We start from the raw sequence: 22,263 nt of genomic DNA on the forward strand, positions 1-22,263 counted from the left end.
ACCATCTCTGAACTAATTTACATTCCCATCAGCAGTGTATAAGTGGTCCATTTTCTCTGCAAACCTGACCAGCATGTTATTTTTTGACTTTTTAGTAAGAATCACGCTGACTGGTGTGAGATGGTATCTCATTGTGGACTTGCATTTCTCTAATGATTGGTGGTGTTGAGCATTTTTTCATATGCTTGGTGGCTGCATCTATGTCTTCTTTTCAGCAATTGCAACAAAAACAAAACTTTACAAATAGGACCTCCTTAAACAAAAGGGCTGTTTTACAGCAAAAAGAAACTATCAACAGAGTAAACAGACAACCTAGAATGGGAGAAAATATACACAAGCTATTCATCCGACAAAAGTATAATATCCAGAATCTGTGAGAAATTTAAATAAATTAACAAGAATAAAGTAAACAACCCCATTAAAAATGGGCGTAGGATATGTACTTCTTATTTTGAATCATAGGAAGGTGAATCACCCATGCCTATATAAATCCTCTGGCCTCGCTCTTCTCCTACTCTCCAGTTCCTACCACTGGCCAAGCCCAACCAAATGCCAGAAGTCACCTCTCCTATTATCTCCTGTTTTCAAAGTGGGTTATGTTGGTATTTCCCAAGGTGTTTCAGTTGAACCCCAGTTCTCTTAGATGCTTTGAGGAGCAAACACAGAGTGAGTAGATCTCATGGACCATTAAGTTTAGGAGGCACTAGAAACGTAGCCTTCTGGTAGACCCCCATGCACATTAACATATTAAAAACTCTGAGATGTCCCAACAAAAAATTTATGCTTGAAAGTGAGAAAAAATAAGGATCGTCTAAGAAATAACAAGACACAGAAGGCTACCTCAGAACTTCTTTGACTGATTAAATGATTAAAGGATATAATCCAGCAAAATAAAATAAAGATCTAATGAAAAATTTCAAAGACTTGAAATAGTTTTGAGCAAATAAAGCAATAAGGATTTAAGTCTAAGTGAATAAATAAGTGATAGTAATTAAGCTCAGAAAATAAGTAATTTTAATGTAAAATATAAAATAACAACTGAACCAAAAACACTACATGACTCTAGTATGAGAAAGAGGAGGGACAAGTATAGGTATTCTAATATCCCACTTTCAATAGTGTAGGGGTGTTTCTCAAAGAAAAATGCCTGGGTATGTTTACAGAAAAACTTTGAAAATATGCTGGCCAAGCAAAAATTGCATATACTTGATATTCCATTCCTTGGCTATCTAGTTCATAAACCTGTAACTCTCTATATCTTGTATCTATCTATCTATCTATCTATCTATCTATCTATCTATCTATCTATCTTCTATCTATCCATCCATCCATCTACCACCTAATCTATCATTTTTAAAGTGTGTGTCTAGTATGTAACTATCTCACATACAAGCAAATATGCATTTGTCTCATGAGTGAAGATTCTAGAATCAGACAGAGCTGGGTTTGAATCCTATCCCTTAAATGACCTGGAGCACCTGTGATCAGTTATGGATTTTTTTTCTGGAGGGGGGATGGAGTCTCACTCTGTCACCAGGCTGGAGTGCAGTGGTGCGATCTTGGCTCACTGCAACCTCGGCCTCCCAGGTTCAAGCAATTCTCCTGCCTCAGCCTCCCGAGTAGCTAGGACTACAGGCGCACGCCACCACGCCCAGCTAATTTTTGTATTTTTAGTAGAGACGGAGTTTCACCATGTTGGCCAGGGTGGTCTCGATCTCTTGACTTCATGATCCGCCTGCCTTGGCCTCCCAAAGTGTTGGGATTACAGGCGTGAGCCACCGCTCCCAGCCCCTGAATCTCTTTGAGTTGACCTGGCTACAACATAGCAGCACACATAGGCAGAACTCCAGGGCTAAAAGACCTGACATCTCAACCAGTGTCTACTGCAACAAGGAAGAGTGAATGGTGCCTGAGCCTTTATCCTCCAAAATTGTAAATATTTCATTTCACCCCCTTCTTGCTTGCATAGTTTCTGAAAAGAAGCCTAATGCAATACTTATCCTTGTTCCTCTCTAGCTAAGTTTCCTTTTCTCCTTTATTGCTTCTGGCAACATTTTGTCTTTGTCTTTGATTTTCTGCTTTTGAATTTGATATACCCATGTATGGATGTTTTATTATTTACTATGCATGGTATTCTCTGAACTTCCTGGATCTGTGATTTGGCTTGTTACTAATTTTGGAAAAATATCAGTCATTATTTAAACTTCAAATATTTCTTCTTTTCCTTTCTCTCTTGTCTCTTTTTCTGGTATTTCCATTATGTGTAACGTTATGCCTTTTGTAGTTGTCCTGAACTTTGGGGATATTCTGTTCTTTTTTTTTTTTTTTTTCCATTTTTTTCCCTTTGCTCTTCAGTTTGGGGAGTTTTTATTGACGTATGTTCAAGCCTACTGACTCTTTCCTCTGACACGCCTAGTATACTGATGAAATTATCAAAGACATTTTTAAAATTTTTATTACTGTATTTTATATTTCTAGCATTACCTTTTCATTCTTTCCTAGAAATTCCTTCTCTCTGCTTATCAAATTCATTTATTCTTGCATGTTGTACACTTTTCCTGTTAGAGTCCTCATAATATTAATCATCGTTCTTTTAAATTTCTGATCGGATAATTCCAAAACCTCTGCCGCATTTGAGTCTTGTTCTGTTGCTTGTAATTACATTGTAATTTTTTGTTGATAGCTGTAAATAGGCCTTTTATGTAAGGTATTATGTTTATCTCACTAGAAGTTAGGCTGCATTTATTGTTTGCTGTAGCTATTTGTGTCAAAGGCTGAAATTTCCTCTAATGTCCTTGTTTTGGTCTCCCCTATTATTGTTGCGTCTTCCTAGACACCACTTCTTAAATAGGGTCTGAGGTTTACAGTTCAACAGTTAATTTGCTGTACTCTCCTGTTATCATACAGGATCCTGATTCAACTGATGGTAGTGTAGAGTGAGGGGAAACATCCTCTAGTATCACAATTAGGTCCCAGCCTTTAGCAACTTGTACTCCTCAGTTATCAACTTCACAAGTGCTTCCTAGCTCCCACTTGAACTTAGGTCAGGCAGGACACTAGAGAGAGATGTAACTGAATATCAATTTCCCCACGTGGAAGGATAGAGGAAGGTGGAGTTACGTATTGACCTTTTCCAAGACTGGTTAGGTTTTGCTATTATCCAAATCAATCAGAGTCAATCAGAATCTGAAAAACATAGTTTCCCTTGAGGGAAGACTTTTTTGTTAAAGACAACAGAATGCCCTGGAGTATTTCAAAAATGGTTATATTACCTTCCCTAACCAGAAGCACAAGAAGATTTTTCTCTGTTCTTTACACTAAGTACCTGGTAGGACACTTTGAGGTAAAAGCCATGCAAGTGTTTGACCTCTCCCCAAGACTGAGCCTCATGGAGTTTCAGCTCCCAAGTTAGTCCACAGTGAGCATCCAGCAGCTCATCAGTTATAATTGATGTATTCCTATGGTGCTTCCACTCCTGGTAAGCTGGGAAGCTCTGTTTGGGCCTTCCTGTCCAAATTTCAGAACAAAAATTCAAGTCTACATAATAACCAGCTGACAACATGATGGCTTCAATCTTCTGTAGATGGCTATCCCATCACCATTTATTAAATAGGGGTCCTTTCCACATTGCTTGTTTTTGCTGACTTTGTCAAGTATCAGATGGTTGTAGGCATGTCACTTTCTTTCTGGTCTCTTTATTCTGTTCCATTGGTCAATGTGTCTGTTTTTGTACCATTACCATGCTGTTTTGGTTACAAGTGTAGGTACCAACCTCCTACACTTAGCTTTGTAGTATAGTTTGAAGTCAGGTACCATGATGCCTCCAGCTTTCTTCTTTTTGCTTAGGATTTCCATGGCTATTCAGGCTCTTTTTGGTTCCATATGAATTATAAAGTAGTTTTTTTCTAATTCTGTGAAGAATGTCATTGGTAGTTTGATAGGAATAACATTGAATCTGTAGATTGCTTTTAGCACTATGGCTATTTCATGAATATTGATTCTTCCTATCCATGAGCATGGAATGCTTTTTTATTGGTCTGTGTCATCTCTGATTACTTTGAACACTGTTTTCTAATCCTCATTGTAGAGATCTTTCACCTCTCTCATTAACTATATTCCTAGATATTTTTTTTATTTTTTTTTTTTTTTTTTTTTTTTTTTTTGCCTATTGTGAATGATTTAGCTCTCAGCTTGGATGTTGTTGGTATATAGAAATGTTACTGATTTATATACATTAATTTTGTATCCTGAAACTTTGCTGAAGTTGTCTGTTAGATGTAAGAGGTTTTGGGCAAAGACTATGGGGTTTTCCAGGTATAGAATTATATCATCTACAATCAGAGATAGTTTGACTTCTTCTTTTCCTATTTGGATGCATTTTAGTTCTTTCTCTTGCCCAATTGCTTTGTTTAGAAATTCCAGTACTATGAAAAGGAGTGGTGAGAGTGGGCATCCTTGTCTTGTTTCAGTCCACCAGGAGAACTTTCCAGTTTTTGCCCATTCAATATGGTGTTGGCTGTAGGTTTGTCAGAGATGGCTCTTATTATTTTATTATTTTGAGGTATATTCCTTTAATGCCTAGTTTGTTGAGGGTTTTCTAACATGAAGACCTGTAGAATTTTATCAAAAGCCCTCTCTGCATCTATTGAGATGATCCCGTTTTTAGTTCTGTTTATGTGGTGAATTACATTTATTGACTCACCTTATGTTAAACCAACCTTGCATCCAAGAAATAAAACCTACTTGATTATGGTGGATTAGAATTTTGATGTGCTGCTGGATTTGATTTGCTAGTATTTTTTTTTTTTTTTTTTTTGAGTGTTTTTGAATCTCTGTTCATCAAGGATAGTGGCCTAAAGTTTTCTTTTGTGCTTGTGTGTGTGTGTGTGTGTGTGTGTGTGTGTGTGTGTCTGCCAGATTTTGGTATCAGAATGATGCTGGCCTCATAGAATGAGTTAGAGAAGATCTTTCCCTCCTGAATTTTTGGAATAGTTTTAGTAGAATGGTGTCAACTCTTCCTTATACATCTGGTAGAATTGGGCTATGAATGCATCTGGTCCTGAGCTTTTTTTTGGTTGGTAGGCTTTTTGTTGTGATTCAGTTTCAGAACTTGTTATTGGTTTGTTCAGGGTTTCAAAGTGACTGAATGTGGGGAGTAAAAGAAAGAGAGGCGTAGGCACTCACCTCCCAGGATTTTAGTGAGTAGCAGCACTGTGTCCTAACAACCCAACCCACCATCCTCTCTCTGGGACTACTGCCGGAGCCTCCTCACTATTCTCCCCACATCTTCCCTTGCCTCCCTTCAGTCTATTCTTACCAAGACAGGTGGCCAGAGTGATCCTGTTAAGATGCATCTTCCCTTTGCTGAAATCCTCTCTCCACCCAGCTTTCACTGACCCACTCTATGGCTTTGGAAAATAAATGCTTGGTTCATTTCCATCAGTCAGTTTCACTAGAAACGACTAGGTTGGCTCATTCACTTTCAGAGTCACTTCTAGATCCATGAAACCATATGCGTCATCCCAAAATCTCTCATGGACATATTTCCTTAATGTGCGATCTGTAAGTCCAGCACCATGCGGGAGGCTCTCAGGCTGGTTCACGTTATTTCCTGTATGAGAGGCCAGCGGCTGCTTCACCAAGATGGGAAGAAGCCAGGCACAGGTGGTGCCACCTGGCCACTCATCCTGAAGCCTTCCCAAACCCTCACCTTTGGCAATAAGATCCATGTTTCAAAAAGCAGAGAGGAGGGCATGGTAATTTATAACCCAGATTTTTCAGAATATGAGACCAGGTGAGATGTGCAGTCTCAGCCTCTCCCTCCAGCTGTATCCACACCCTCCTCCATCCTGCATGTGCTCACATTTTACAGAATCTGGAGAAAGACAGGAGAGGGGAGAGGAGACGAGAGTAAATAACAATTAGATAAAATCTAAAATATGTTTTTAGTTCATCCAGAGTGCAGAGAATGGGGTGGGGGTGGATAAAAAAAGTGGTATAAAGTTAGGATGGTATGAAAAGCACCCTTGGAAATTAAAACACTTTAATATTATCTTGAAAATCAACTTGTGATGCTTTCAATATTCATTCTCAGATATCCTCACTAACACCTTTTGATATAAGTAATAATATCTAAATAATATCTACATTTAGCAGATGAAAAAGCTGAGGGTCAGAGGGATGACTTCCTGTATCCACTAGATTCCCAGAAAATATGGGATAGAAATAGGACCCAACCCAGAGCTAGTACACAAGACCAGAGCTGAGAGTTGGCTTTTCATAAAGTCCTCCCAGAAGACACCAGATTAGGCAGGAATTCAAAGCACATTTTCTTGTCCACTCTCTCCCTCTTGTGGCTCAATTAAATACGACACATCAACGTCAACATGAAGGGGATAACAGGAAAAACAGAAAATCTGGGTTGTACATTCATTACCTTCATGACTCACGTGAATCACTTTCTTTCCCTGGGCCACAGTCTTCTCATATTTCAGTGTAGGAAGATTTCTACGTCTCTTCTAGCTCTGATGTTCTATTTTTATAAGATGTAAATCAGATCTCTCAGATATAGCCCAGTCTAAGCAAAGCATCTCTATATTGTAAGAACTAAGTGTCTGCGCGCGCGCGCGCGCGCGCGCGTGTGTGTGTGTGTTATTTCAGCAATGAGAGTCTCAATGACTTTAACATTGCTCTAGTACAAAAAAAGGAAGTGGTATTTGCAGGGCTGAGTTCATTCCGTGTGTCACACACTCACAGGAAGGTAACCCAGGGCCATTCAGGACACTGTCTAACCTCAGGAAACTTGGTCATAGGGCCAGTATGTGGGGCATGCAGGATTACAGCCTAAGTTTCCTGGCTTCAAGAGAAAGCATATTCCTTTCATGCATATCTATAGCAGATTGAATACACTTAGAAATGAAGATGCAAAAGGAAGAAAGAGAGCACAAAAGGAGCTGTGATGGTCTAGTGAAATGTGTCACAGAGAGCACCTTACCAGTAGAATAGACATATATTCATAAAAACTTAAAACACTGGCATTTATTTGAAACCCCCCCCCCTTTGTTTCATATGTTAAAACACTTCATGGATGTGAATCATGTAAACTGTTCTGTCTCATATGAAATTGACTTAACAATAATTAAATTGCAGAATTGTAAGGATTAATGTGTGCCCTAAGGAGTTTTTTAGTAACTTAAAGATGTTGATTATTTCTAAGTGTACAGAAAAGCAACCAAAAAGAAACTGACTGGAAAATGTCATGTATAAGAAGTAAAACAAACAAAAAAAACAAGGACCTAGACCCCGAAATACCACTGGACCCAGCAATCCCATTGCTGAGTATATACCCGAAAGATTATAAATCATTCTACTATAAAGACATATGCACACATATGTTTATTGCCACACTGTTCACAACAGCAAAGATTTGGAACCAACTCAAATGCCCATCAATGATAGTCTGGATAAAGAAAATGTGGCACATATACACCATGGAATACTATGTAGTCATAAAAAAGGATGAGTTCATATTCTTTGCAATGACATGGATGAAGCTGGAAACCATCATTCTCAGCAAACTAACACAGGAACAGAAAACCAAACACTGCATGTTCTCACTCATAAGTGGGAACTGAACAATGAGGACACATGGACACAGGGAGGGGAACATCATACATCGGGGCCTGTTGAGGGGTGAGGGTCTGGGAGAGGGATAGCAGTAGCAAAAATACCTAATGTAGATGACGGGTTGATGGGTGCAGCAAACTACCGTGGCATGTGTGTAACCAGGAAAGTTCTTTCTGAGGAAGTGATATTTTTGTTATAAGATTAAAAGTATTGAATTTGCATAGGCATTCATATTTTCTTTTTTTTTTTTTGAGACGGAGAGTGGTGAGAGGTGATTAGATCATAGGAATGGACTCTCCCTTTGCTGTTCACATAATAGTGAGTTCTCACAAGATCTGGTTGTTTGAACGTGTGTAGCACTTCCCTCCTCACTCTCTCCTCCTCCTGCTTCCGCTACATAAGACATGCTGGCTTCACCTTCACCTTCTGCCATGATTGTAAGTTTCCTGAGGCCTCATTAGGGATTACAATTCAACATGAGACTTGAGTGGGGACACAGAGCCAAACAATATCAGAAGGTTTATAGTTGTTATTAATTGGGGGTATGCTTTAGTAATAATTGGCTTATTATTAACAGATTAATTATTAAAGCATTAATAATAATTGACTTATTATTAATAACCTTTCTGGAGGTCTCTATTCTATCACCCAAGTATTCATGGAAGTCCCTACATTCTAGCTGATTGGAACTTGAATGTCTACAGCTTACAACTACCTGGCTAGTCCTTGACTGTACTTTTAAAATTTCAACCTACAAAGGTACAGCTTAGTATTGGACAACAAATTTAGGATACTTGCAGATTTCTGGAACTCTGTCTCTGTAGAGCTATCCCTGTTATGGTTCTCTTCTCACTAATTCCAGCTGTCTCAGTGCCCTCAAATTCTGGTTTTTGTCTTCTGAATTCAGCAGCATCAGAATAAATCTCTCCCCCTGACCATGGTATGGAAAGTTTTTTCATGCAGAAAACCAGAGCAATTATTATATTCACTTTATTTTTTCATTTGTCAATGTTGAAAGTCCTGCACTAACTTTGTCCAATGTCTGGAAAGAGTTGTACTTATTTTTTTTCCAGTTTTCTTTATGATTTAAAAAATTTTATTGAGACAAGATCTAATTCTATCATCCAGGTTCTAGTGCAGTGGTGCAATCATAGGTCATTGCAGCCTTGAAATTCTGGGCTCAAGGGATTCCCACTTCAGCCTCCCAAAGTGCTGGGAATAGAGGCATGAGCCACTGTGCCCAACCCAGTTTTTTAACTGTACAGAGTGGAAGATTAAGTCTGGCTCTATCATAATTGGAAGACCTGAGCTTCAACTTTAAAAAGATTCTCATGAATATAAATATTAGCATTTTTATTTCTTTCTTTATATTCAAAATTTACTTAAGCATGTCAACATGTGTAACTTAATTAAATCAATACTTCTAATTTAAAATATCCAAGCAGAAAATTGAAGTATTGTCATTTTATATGCTGTTATTTTAGTCACCTTATTTAAGTTTCATGAAGTAGCTATTAAAAGACCCAATCACATTCCAGTTATTTTATATTTAAATTAATTTGTGATATTTTCCAATGTTTTATATAGTAATATCCAGACAGTTTTAATATATGCTCAAAGGTCTTTTCTTCACACAACAATACAAAAAATATAATAAGATAAAGTTGTTACACTTTCCAGGGAAAATATTTAAATCTTTTAATTAATTCAAATATGTCCCTTGGTTTAAATTTTGAGTTTACTGTATGAAAACACAGAAAAGATGTATAAAGCAACATCCTTTTGATTGCCTGGTGGATAGAAAAACAAAAAACAACTAAATTTGAGATACAGTTTGAACAAAGCTGACGGCGCTCTTGCCTTCCTGTTTGAATCTCTTCAAGATCAGCGATTTATTTTTTTACTGACTAAGGTTTCTTGGGATTGCTAATGCTCATGTGATTCCCAGGAACTTAATTACTTGTGAATAACTCTGTGAGGCTGATCATACTAGATTAAGAAAACAATTCATCTCCAATAAGTACACTCTTTCTAGCAGAAGAAGCAGTTCAGAAAGTTCCTTGTGGTTTCCCCTCTGGATCTTTTCATCATCAATTTCAGCAAAGGGTGATATTTTCCCCCAGTAAAAGGTCAAGACAGCTTGTTTTCATCCTTCTCAGACTCCAGGTACAGGTTCACCAGATGCAGTGGGTAACTTGCTCCCATCTCTCAAATGGATGTTTTCAGTTCGGCCAGGAGGGGCTTGACATCAAGAGGAGGAAAGTCACAGTCTGGACGGGGCTCAGGAACCACATAGTGCTGTACTAGCTAGCTATCATCTAGGGTGGTTCTTTTCCCCTTATTCCCTTTATGCCAGCAGCAAAGTGCTTCAACCCTTGCCGATTACTTCCAGTAATTCATTTTTTATCTTAATTTTTTTTCTACTTAGTATTCCCTCATATTTGGAAAAAAATGAAAACATTTCCATCTTACCTCCAGCTCTGAAACCACAGACACTGTGCCCCTAACAGGGTCGCCAAAATTACATACATGCATATATATATGTGTGTGTATACATATACATGCACACACGTATATATGGAATATATATATTTTTAAGTTATTTGAAAATATATTTAAATACATAAATAATTTGTATATTACACACATTTGTTTTTTGAAAATACACTTAAATATATAAATAACTTGTATATTACATATAAAGGTATGTTTTAAAACATTTAAAACAAATAACATTTATATTACATACAAATGTATGCTATTTGAAAATATAACTAATATATATATAACTTGTATATTACTTAACAAATGTATGTATTTTCCATATACATATATGCATATACTTTTTTAAGCTGTAAAACTGGCACCATCTGCATGTAAGATAAGATTCCTTCTTTGTTGACAAAGATTATCTTTTCTAGAATTAGGATTAGAAAATTTAGTTATTTAGCACTTGTTCATATTGTTTCAAAATTTTGATTTAATTTATTCTGGAACTGGAAATGTACCTGCAAATTCTGCAAATTTTGCTTATAAATGTATCATATGCATATATTTGTTTTAGCCTACCTAGAAAGCAGAAGTTTCATATTTCAGTCACTTTTTATTTTCTATCTAAAAGATATTTGATTCAAGAAGAAAATCAGTTCAAAGTTTTTGTTTATAAATATGATATATTATCTGTTTCCAATTATATTGCCCAAGTCAGAGTCTCTTATTTTCCCCAGGCAGATATTTGAAAGGACTCAACAAACACCAAAGAATGTACTCACATGAGGCTTTTATCTAAAGGCAGAGGGTACAATGCAGCAAGAGAGTAGGCAAGCACAGGAGACATTCCACAGTACAAGATCCCCATAGGCCTAACCAGACACGTGAACCATGCCAGTTTCTGACTTGAACTGCCCAGATCTATGCAAGAAACTCTCTGTACCCCATTGAAGAGAAGTCGAAACAGGTTTTGTCAAACCCATTAGGCTAGTTGCAAGTCGTTAACAAAGAAATTGACCTTGGGGTTGGCCAAGAGAGTTTAAATAATTCTAAATGGCACAGTATAAATCCCAATGTTCTTAGCTTGATAAAGAGTCAAAATCCATACATTTAGGCATCTTCAGGGTTGAAGACAGAGCTCTTAAATACATCTGTAAATTAACTCTATAGCAAAATATCCTTATTCAACAAATGTTTATTGAGCACTGACTACATTCCAGGCACTACTGGGAATATAGAGTGAACTAACTGAGCTCTCTATGACCTCATGGAGCTGACATTCTGGCTTCATTCTACAGTTATCCTTCAGGAGGCAGTTTTAGCACATTCAGTGTGATTCTCAGTTAAAAGTGAAAATAAAAACTTGACATAAATTCCTAACTTTATTTTTTTCGTATAATTAGCCTCTTTTCATCATACTGAAACCTCACTGACCTACAAACTTGAGAGGAAATATACAGATTTAATTTAATCCCTGAGTTTTTTGCTTGTATGTTACCCAGCAAAGTAACACAATAAAACTGAAGAGAAATCAAACTCATAAAAAAATGTGTGCCATATGATTTCATTAATTAAAAGACCAAAAGCACTGAAACTAATCACAGGTATTAGAAGTTGAGATAGTGGTTACTCTTGGGGTATAGTGACTGGAAGGGAGCAAAAGGCTCTATACCTTCTTAGTATTTGCTATTTCTTAATTTATAATTGGATGGTAGGAACACACATGTATTTACTTTTTGATAATTGACCTGTACATTTATGATTTACGCACTTTTTGTGCTCTTTCAACTAAAGTATTGGCATTAGATCCATATCTCAGGCTCTGTTTCCTAATGAACCCAGACAGGGGTTGCTTGAGCTAATACAGTGCCTGACCTTCTTGGGAAATAAAATCTTGGTTGATTCAAGCAGCCCCAGCTCCCAGAGCCTAAGCTCATGCAATGTCCCATTTCAGGGAACTCTAGAGTCTTGGCCCAGCCAAATAGTCATGCCTCGTGGCACCTCAGCTAATGCAGTGCTCTGCCTTCTAAAGAAACAGAATATTGGTCAAGTCAAGCAGTCATGCCTACAAGGGCCTGAGCTGACATGGTGCTTCACCTCCTGGGGAACCAAAGCCTTTACCGAACTGTGCCGCCCTACACTGAGGACTAAATATCTAGAGCTCTCTGCCTCCCTGGAATGAGACTAGTCACCTGGAATCTGAGCTGCTGAGGTAAGGTGTCTCTTAGGGAATGGAGCATCGCTGCACTACTCCCTGCCTCCCAGGGCCCAAGCTCCAGTTGCCTCTCACCATCCTTGCATCTTTGCTGCCACTGCACTTCCCTTCTCAGAGCCTGAGCTGCTGCCATGTTTCATGACCCAGGATCCAGAGTCATAATTAAATGGTGCCCTTGAAGTCTTGAGTTGGCTGCGCCTTGTTGACTCCAGAACCTGATTGCAGATGCACTTGGTTCTCCAGGGCCTAAACCTGTCAACCACCTACTTTTTCTCCAGAACGATAGTGATACTTCACTCTGCCCTGCAGAGTCAGAGTCACAGCTCCATCCCTGCCTCTTGGGCCTGAGCTGCTGGGGTACCTCAGAGTCACAGACTCTAGCTTTGTGGCTAATCTACTTTCACCATGACCTGGAGAGTAAAACAGTGCACCAAGACTTAGGTGGAAGTTGTTTCCTAGACTGTGGGTCCAGAACCTTGGCTCTACAGCTACCCCAAGAGGCTGTACCTTGTATTTCAACACTATTGTGGCTGCCTGTGGGCTGTGTTAGATCAAATATCAAAAGGGATTCCCTCAGCGAAGATTCTCCAGTGTGGGGAAAATGATTTAAAGAGGAAACCAAAAGCCCTATCACTGAGGACTCAAATGACCAATGCTGTCACGATAGCTGCCACAAACTCCTGACATCCAACTGTACTCTCAAAGTTTGAGAACAAGAAGAGACAGATCTGGCAGATCCGCATTTACTCACCTTCTGACATATCCCGGATGGTCCCCCAAATGAAGCAGGATATTTCTCTGATCCATTTGTGGGTGGGAACTGGAGTCCATGGGTGCCAGCAAAGGCAAACTCCACTCACTTGCTGCTCCATCCCTCATGGGAGAGGGTGTGCAGGTGACCAGGTGCAGGAGTCAGGGCAAGCACTTTTGGGTGACACCAAGAGTGAACTTCATACCAGCTGTGCAGCAGCATCTAGGAGAGGGTATCCACGACCCTTGAAGCCCCAGAGGCAGTGTTACAGGGCTTTTTAGCTTTGTCATCTGCAGACAGCTTATATGTTAACAGCTCAGTGGAGGGTCAGTGTGACAGCCTTTTGCACCTACACTCATGGCACCTGAGTTCTTGTCCAGTGTCCAGGAAGAATGAGGTTGCATGAAGGAATTGAAGATAGCAAATGTGGGAAATTGCATTGCCTGTGAAAGTGGCTCTCAGTGGGAAGGGGAGCTGAAAAGGGGATGGAGTGGGATGTTGATCTTCCCTTGGAGTCCAGCCATTCCTGGACTGGACTCCTCTTTGAAGCTATGCCGTCAAGCTGTTCCTTTGAAGACAAGCCTCTTCTCTCTGATTTTGACTGTAGTCTCCAATGTCCTGCTTTTCCTCAGTCTGCTGGCTGAACCTGAGGTCTTTATGGGCACAGGATGGAGGGCTTGTGGGCCATGGGTGGTTTTGGAAAAGGCAACATTCAAGCAGGAAAACAGGAATATAATGTTCTCACTTTGAGCTGCAGTATTGGGCTTTTTGGCTTGAGAGTGGGGCCCTCACCCGGGACCTGCTCTCTTCTGCCCAGAATTTCCCTGCCTCCTGTCCCTGTCAATGCTACCCAACATAATATAAGGATTTGACACAATCCTTATTCAGAGAAGTATAAAATAAAATGCTAAAATTCATGTGGGATCACAAAACACCCTGAATAGCCAAAGCAATTCTGAGAAAGAAGAACAAAGTTGAAGGCATTATGCTTCTTGATTTAAAAGTATAGGCCGGGTGCGGTGGCTCAAGCCTGTAATCCCAGCACTTTGGGAGGCCAAGACGGGCGGATCACGAGGTCAGGAGATCGAGACCATCCTGGCTAACACAGTGAAACCCCGTCTCTACAAACAAAATACAAAAAACTAGCCGGGCGAGGTGGTGGGTGCCTGTAGTCCCAGCTACTTGGGAGGCTGAGGCAGGAGAATGGCGTAAACCCGGGAGGCGGAGCTTGCAGTGAGTTGAGATCCGGCCACTGTGCTCCAGCCTGGGCGACAGAGCAAGACTCCGTCTCAAAAAAAAAAAAAAAAAGTATAATATAAAGTTATAGTAATCAAAAGAATATGACACCAGCATAAAAGCAGACATATACACCAGTGGGTCAGAATAGATAGCCAAGAAATAAACCCAAACATAGATGGTTTCTATGGTCTGAATATTTGTATCCCCTCCAAAATGCATGTTGAAATTTAATTTCAAATGCAATAGTATTAAAAGTTTGGGCCTTTAGGAGGCAATTAGGTCGTGATGACTCCTCCCTCATGAATGAAATTAAGATCCTTATAAAAGAGGCCTCACAAGACATTTGACGATTTTGCCCTTCCGTTCATTCCACCATATGAGGACACAGAGTTTGTCCTATCCGGAAGATGCAGCCACAAGGTGCCATCTTGGAAGCAAGCATGGTGACCCTAACCAGACACTCAACCTGCAGCACCTTGATCATAGACTTCTCAGTTCCAAAGCTATAAGAAGTAATTTGCTATTTTTTATAAATTACCCGGTTTGGGGCAGTAAATACCATTGTGTTGAGGTGTCAGATGAAAATGAGAAATATTTTATTATAAAGTGGAGGAAAGACCATCCTTGTTACCAAGCAGCAGAGAACTTAGCTGAATTGTGTCCATGTCCTAGAGTTTTGTGGAAAGCAGAACTTAAAAACTTAAGAGCACTGAACTAGGATATTTGGTGAAATAAGTGTGCAAGTAAAGTGTTTAGGGAGCTGACTGCTTATAGTAAAGTATGAGAAGAGAGAAATAAATTAATCAAAAAATTATAATCAAAAGAAAAGTGAAATGTAAAGATTTAGAAAATTATCTGCCTGGGGCTGGGCACGGTGGCTCACCCCTGTAATCCCAGCACTTTGGGAGGCTGAGGTGGGCGGATCACAAGGTCAGGAAATTGAGACCATCCTGGCTAACACGGTGAAATCCCATCTCTACTAAAAACACAAAAAATTAGCTGGGGATGGTGGTGGGCACCTGTAGTCCCAGTTACTCGGGAGGCTGAGGCAGGAGAATGGCATGAACCCGGGAGGTGGAGCTTGCAGTGAGCCAAGATCGCACCACTGCACTCCAGCCTGGGCAACAGAGCAAGACTCTGTCTCAAAAAAAAAAAAAAAAATTATCAGCCTGGCCATGTAGAAATAAAAAGCTGTCCAGGGGAGAAGACTGATGGTGTGGCCAAGCTTGTCACTTTAAGTGATTTTAAATAAGAAATCAGTATGGGTAGGTGGAAGCCAGATGCTACTCACCAGGACATTCCACCAGTGGAGGAATGACCCCACTGGTATTTGGGAGATCTTTGAGGCTCCCACTCCCAGAACAGGCACAGAGTGCTGTTTTTATTGACAGATGAATGGATAAAGAAACACACACATACACACACACACACACACAATGTTATTCAGCCTTTAAAAAGGAGATCTTGCCATTTGCCACAACAAGCAAGAACCTGGAGGACCTTATGCTAAGTGCTAAGTGAAATATTGAATAATCTCATTTATATGTGGAATCTAAGCAAACAAACAAACAAAAACCAAATGTAGAATACACAGAGACAGAGAATAAAACTGTGGTTACCAGGGGTAGAAGACAGGAGAAAGGGAGAAAACTGAGGAGCTGTGAGCTGTAGGTCAAGAGATACAAAACAGCAGATATGTAGGATGAGCAGATCTTGAGATCTAATGTATCATATAAATGCTATAGTTTATCACATTGCATTATATTTGGCATTTTTGCTAAATGAGTAGATTTTAGCTGCTTTTTCCACACATTGAAATACAAATGGGTAACTCTTTGAGATAATGGATATGTTAATTTACTTCACTATAGTAAGCGTTCTATATGTATCTCATAACATCCTGTTGTATACCTTAAATATGTACAATAAAATTTAAGAATGTAAGTGCTTGACATCATGATACTGGATCTCTAAATACATAGAATATGTCTCCTAAGAATACTATTATCTTACGTAGCTTTAACATTATTATTACATCCCCAAATTTATTAATATAATGATCTAAAATATAGTTCCTATTAAAATTTCCTCCATTATCCCCAAATTATTTTTACATAAACTTTGGCGATAAAGGAGGGGATTATGTGTTTAGATGTAAATAAACACATAAATTATGGTTCACTCATACATTTGGTTCTCCTGTCCTTTGAGTCTCCCATAATCTACTCTTAGAGAAGCTTCTGACTATTTTTTTGTTGTTTGGTTTCGTATTTGTTTTAGCCTTTTATGACATTTTTTTTTGGAGACAGAGTTTTGCTCTTGTTGCCCAGGCTAGAGTGCAGAGGTGCGATCTCAGCTCACTGAAACCTCTGCCTCCTGAGCTCATGCCATTCTCCTGCCTCAGCCTCCCAAGTAGCTGGGATTACAGGTGCCTGCCACCACGCCTGGATAATTTGTTGTATTTTTAGTAGAGCTAGGGTTTCACCATGTTGGCCAGGCTGGTCTTGAACTCCTGACAGGTGATCCATGCGCCTCGGCCTGCCAAATATCTGGGATTACAGGCGTGAGCCACCGTGTCCGGCCCGACTGTTTTATTCAGTCTGGAGCATTTGTTTTATATAGCACCCCATATCTTGGGCATTTCTTCTTATTTTCCATGAGTTCAAGTTAACTATTTTAATAAGAACACAACATAGAGTATATGGTCTACTTACCAACCTTCCCTTGCATCACACAAGGAGGCACATGATAAAAGTTTACTCCAGTTTTGGCGATGGTTACTTTGATCAATTGATTAAGATGGTGTTATCGACTGAATGTTTATGTTTTCCCCAAATTCATATGTTAAAATTCTAACCCCTAATGTGATGGTATTAAAAAGTGGGGCCTTTGAGAGGTGATTAGGTAACTAAGGTGGTGTCCTCATGAATGGGATTGGTGCTCTTACAAAAGAGACCCCAGGCTGGGTGCAGTGGCTCGCGTCTGTAATCTCAACACTTTGGGATGCTGAGGCGGGTGGATCACCTGAGGTCAGGAGTCCGCTACCAGACTAGCCAACATGGTGAAACCCCATCTCTACTAAAAATACAAAAAATTAGCGGGGCATGGTGGCGGGTGACTGTAATCCCAGCTACTGCGGAGGCTGAGGCAGGAGAATTGGAAAATCGCTTGAATCCGGAAGGCAGAGGTTGCAGTGAGCCAAAATCGTGCCATTGCTCTCCGGCTTGGGCAACAAGAGTGAAACTTTGTCTGAAAAACAAAACAAACAACAAACAAAAAAAAAAAGAGAGAGAGAGATCGAGACCCCAGAGAGCTCTCTCATTCCTTTCTACCATGTGTGGACGGACACAGCTAGAAGACAGAGATTCTTGAATCAGAAAGTTGTCCCTCATCAGACGTGAGGATTTGCCAGTACTTTGATGTCAGATGCCCCTGCCTGCAGAATGGTGAGAAATAAATATTTGTTGTTTCAGTTACCTAGTTTATGGTATTTTTGTTTTAACAGTGTGAACAAAGACAGGTGGTATTCACATGCTATCTTCATTTTAAAGGTACACTTTTAACTTCGTAACTAAAAAGTAATCAGTAGGTTGATACTTTTAAGACAATGTGAATATTATGTCTCCAAACATATTTTCACTGGATGGTTTTAGCATCCATTAAATTTGTCATCTCATCCTCTATTCTCAGCCTAAATGTGTTACTCTACTTTATTACTCGTTGTAACTGAAAGACAGAAACTTGGATATCAAGCTATAAATGTTTTGCATTTCCTGGGAACACATAATTGTAGCAAACTCTTAGATAAATTGATCCTAATTATGTGTCGATGTTCATTATTCATGAGGAAATTAGCCTTGATCTCATGTCAGTTCATGGCATGATTTAAACCATGTATATATCTTAGGTAAGTCAATGTTCCTCACATAGCCGAGGTGCTAAGTGCAAGTATTAACTTACTCAGAACACCATCAACCTTGTCAAAACCATAAAACTGCTATCTCTTTATTAGTTGACCCAAATTAATGATTTGGACAGAGATGTTTCAAGACATTTTGAGATATAAACCATTAAACAAATATACCAAATAAAATATAAGGCACAATTAGAAAGGAATCGATCTGAGGCTATTATTCATATAACAAATAAGGTTTTATCGTGTTAGAAACACCCACAGAGCCGCAGAGATCAGCCAGAGCTGGAGGACTCTTTCTAGCTGTTGATTCCTCCTCCTCACAAAGAGTCACACTTCATTTTGCTTAATTGTCAGTTTGAGGACATTGTTTCCTCCTTTCTTTCTTTCACGCTTCCCTGTTTTCCTCCATTATAGAAAGAAACTTCTCACTTATGTATGAGAAATCACAGTCACTTTTATGAAATAGTTTATGCTGAACATTAGCCCCTCCTTCTCTGAATCCCTTGAATGCTGGAATAGTTGCCAAGTTGTGTTTTCAACTGAAGATGTCCTATTGCCCAATACTAATTTATTCAATGGAAATTATAAGAAAAATTAAAATTCTTACAAGCACATAAATATTTTTTTCTTCTCTATTCCAGCCATTTAGGGACTTCTTAGTTCTTTGCTTAAGATAATATATGCAAAAGGAGATGCTGCTTACCAGCTTCTAGCTTTTGTTTTCCAGCGATCCAAAGAATAATATCTCACTAGAGATTTTACAATAAATGCTTCAGAAAGATATATCAAAAGGGAAGAGTTCCTAGTGTATGGGGTACGAGAGGTACCATGGAACGGAAGGGATAACATGGTAATTAAGAGAAGCACAGATGTCCTTACAGAATAGAAGATTTTCTGGTCCTAAAGGAGAGGAGTTGGAAAGTGGGTAATGAAGGCTGAGATGCAGATGGGACCTGGGAAACAGGGCTAGCTAGGAAACAAAAACACAAATAATTGTTTTGGGTCCAAAGAGTTAAGTCCTTCTTATTCTCTAAGGAGAGATCCTTGGAACTAGAAAGGCCAGAGAGACAGACTTGCTCATGGACCTGCAGGAATAAAATATATTTTATGGAGAATGTGCACAGGGAGTTGTATATATACTTAGAGGAACTCCAAAATTTCTCTCCAACCCCTTGTTGTCAAACATAAGCATCTGTTTTTGAGTTCTGACACAGGAACTTGGGATAACTAGATGACCTCTCAGCACAATAGGCTCTAGCAATAGGAAACTGACTTGAGTGTCATCAGCAAGGTGGTGGAATAGGAAGCCTCAGGCCCTCATTGCCCCATGGAGAGACTGACTTGACAACAGTGTATGAACTACATTGCCTTTGTGAGAACTCCAGAAACTAGTTAAGAAGTTGTAGCACCTTAGGTGAATGGAAAGCCAGGAAAAGATGCATCAAAATGAGGAGAAAATGTTGTCACATTTTACTCATCCCAGCTACTCCTTCACCCTGGCACAATGCGACTTGATCTACAGAAAACATTAAAGTCCCGGTGGAACAGGAATTAAAAGAAATTAAAAACTGTGTAAGCAAAAACTCAGTTGTATGTAAAACAGCCCAATTCCCCTTAAGGAAGGGAAAAGGCTGGAGTCCTTTAAAATTAACTGCCTGTTTTTCTTTCTGAGGCTAGTCAGCCTTATCTCTCCCTTTCCCAGCCATTGTGAAGACTCTGTTTCTCTAGCTGTGCAGCTGCAAGGTCACCAGGCAGATAATCTCAAGTCATAAGACATACTGTTCCTTGAAAAGGAAGAAATGATGTAATGCATGTCTTAATTAAATAACTGTCTTTGTTTCTCACTTCTGTAATATGCTTCCCCCTGCACAGATCTCCCCGCAACCCACAAAATACTTAAAAGTTAATCAGACTCTTTGCTCAGGGCTCAGTCCTTTGGATGTTAATCTGACTGGGTTGGTGCACCTAAACAATTAAATAATTCCTCCTCAACCCCTCGGTCTCTCCAATTATCCCGCTGCACCAGGTTCTCCCTTAAAGAGGCCAGAGGAGTAGACCATGAGTCCAGCATTCTGGGTTTTGTGGGGGCTACCCAAGGTACTGGTTTCTGCCTTGCCTGACTCAGTGCAGAGTTGAATGGCATGTTGTGAGCCTCTGAGAACAAAGGCAAGCCCCCTGTTTCAGCACTAGGGAGACTGTAGTACTGCAGGCAGACACCAGGGGGAGAAAGAGGAAGAAGCAGGCAAAACCCTTTTACTAGGAAATTACACACACACATCCCAAAAAAATTTGAAGGGCCCCCAGAATCTCTAACTATGCTAACCAATAAAGGTCTTCCACTACATGAAGTCAGTTTGTAATTACTGGAAAAGGTCGATGTTTTTTTCAAATGCCCAAATCTCAATAAAAGATCACAAGGCATACAGAGAAGAAAGAAAACATGGCCCAACTAAAGGAACACAACACATCTCCAGAAACTAACTTTAAAGAAATAAATATCTATGAGTTACATGATCTTGTAGAGATATTGGTACACTCATATTTATTTCAGCATTGTTAATCATAGCCAAGAGGTGGAAGCAACCCAAATGTCCATCAATGGATGAATAAAGAAAATGTGGTATATACATACAATGAAACATTAATCAATCTTACAAAAGAAGGAAATCCTATCATGTGCTACAACAAGAATGAGACTTGGAGATCTCATGCTAAGGAAAATAAGCCATTACAAAAAGACAAATACTCTGTGATTCCTCTCATATGAGGTATCCAAAGTAGATATGTAGCGGGACAAGTTGCAGGCAAAACCCCTCAGACACTGAGTTAAAGAAGGAAGGGCTTTATTCGGCCAGGAGCTTTGGCAAGACTCACATCTCCAAAAACTGAGCTCCCAGAGTGAGCAATTCCTGTCCCTTTTAAGGGCTTACAACTCTAAGGACGTCTATATCAGAGGGTCGTGATTGATTGAGCAAGCAGGGGGTATGTGACTGGGGGCTGCATGCACCAGTAATCAGAACAGAACAGGACAGAGATTTTCATAGTGCTTTTCCATACAATGTCTGGAATCTATAGATAACATAACTGGTTAGGTCAGGGGTCGATCTTTAACCAGGCCCAGGGTGCAGCGCTGGACTGTCTGCCTGTGGATTTCATTTCTGCCTTTTAGTTTTTACTTCTTCTTTGGAGGCAGAAATTGGGCATAAGACAATATGAGGGGTGGTCTCCTCCCTTATTCCCCTCCTTTGAGAATCTCACTCATTAGTGGGAGTTCTCACTTTCATTTTCACTACCCATGTCTTCTTGCAAGACAGATCGATAGTGATTCACACAGTACACTTGTGCTGAAGCATTTTGGTGAACTAAGGTAGCGATTAAGCTTTCTATCTTTTGAAGAAGTACAGGTAGCAAACAAGGGAGCAGTAAGCACATTTCTATTACTATTATAACTCCTGTTATAAGAGTTTTAAATCTTTCTAGCACTGGGAACCATTTTCCAAACATGGCCCCAGGATCAAATCCATGCCACACTTGCACGGGCACATGTGCCAGTTTTGTCATATTTCTAACTATGTCTTCAACTACTTGCCCTTGATCATCTATGTGTAGACAGCAATTAGTAAGGTTAAATTTCCTACAGACCCCTCCTTCAGCTGCTAGCAAGTAGCTAAGAGCCAATCTATTTTGATGGATACCATTTCTCAACTGAGTTTCTTGCCGGGTCAGAATAGTCAAGGCTCTGCCAGTCTTATTAGTGCTTATTTCTAAGACAGCTTGTAGCTGTATGATTCGGTTGAGAATGTAAATGGGGTCCAGTATCTCCATGAGCCATCTTGTGCCCAAGTAGCAGGCCCATAATATTGTATGATTCTCTCAGGGGCCATTTATTATCTTTCCAATTTCCTATAGCTATGCTTCTCTTTTTGCAGGAAGCATAGACAGGGAAGCCCAGGAGTTCGCCTGTCTTTATGGGCAGTAGGAAGAAAGATGGTTTAATAGTGCCAATAACACAACTACCTGCCCACT

General features: G+C 39.6%; 1 protein-coding gene across 2 annotated transcripts in view; it reads right to left on the bottom strand.

The window, feature by feature from the left end:
* The window catches only part of LOC108541332 (membrane-spanning 4-domains subfamily A member 4A), a 60,594-nt gene that overhangs the window by 32,292 nt on the left and 6,039 nt on the right, over positions 1 to 22,263 (bottom strand). Inside the window, exon 1 of one of the 2 annotated variants that reach the window (XM_017890818.1) lies at positions 6,437 to 6,593. The exons of the other annotated variant lie outside the window; for it this stretch is intronic. The gene's annotated coding sequence lies outside the window, so the exon portion shown is untranslated. Of the gene's footprint in view, positions 1 to 6,436; positions 6,594 to 22,263 lie in introns of those variants that run through there. 2 annotated transcript variants of the gene reach the window in all.

The sequence above is a fragment of the Rhinopithecus bieti genome, unplaced genomic scaffold (assembly GCF_001698545.2).
Source record: "Rhinopithecus bieti isolate Rb0 unplaced genomic scaffold, ASM169854v2 scaffold_19722, whole genome shotgun sequence".
In the NCBI taxonomy this organism is placed as follows: Eukaryota; Metazoa; Chordata; class Mammalia; order Primates; family Cercopithecidae; genus Rhinopithecus; species Rhinopithecus bieti.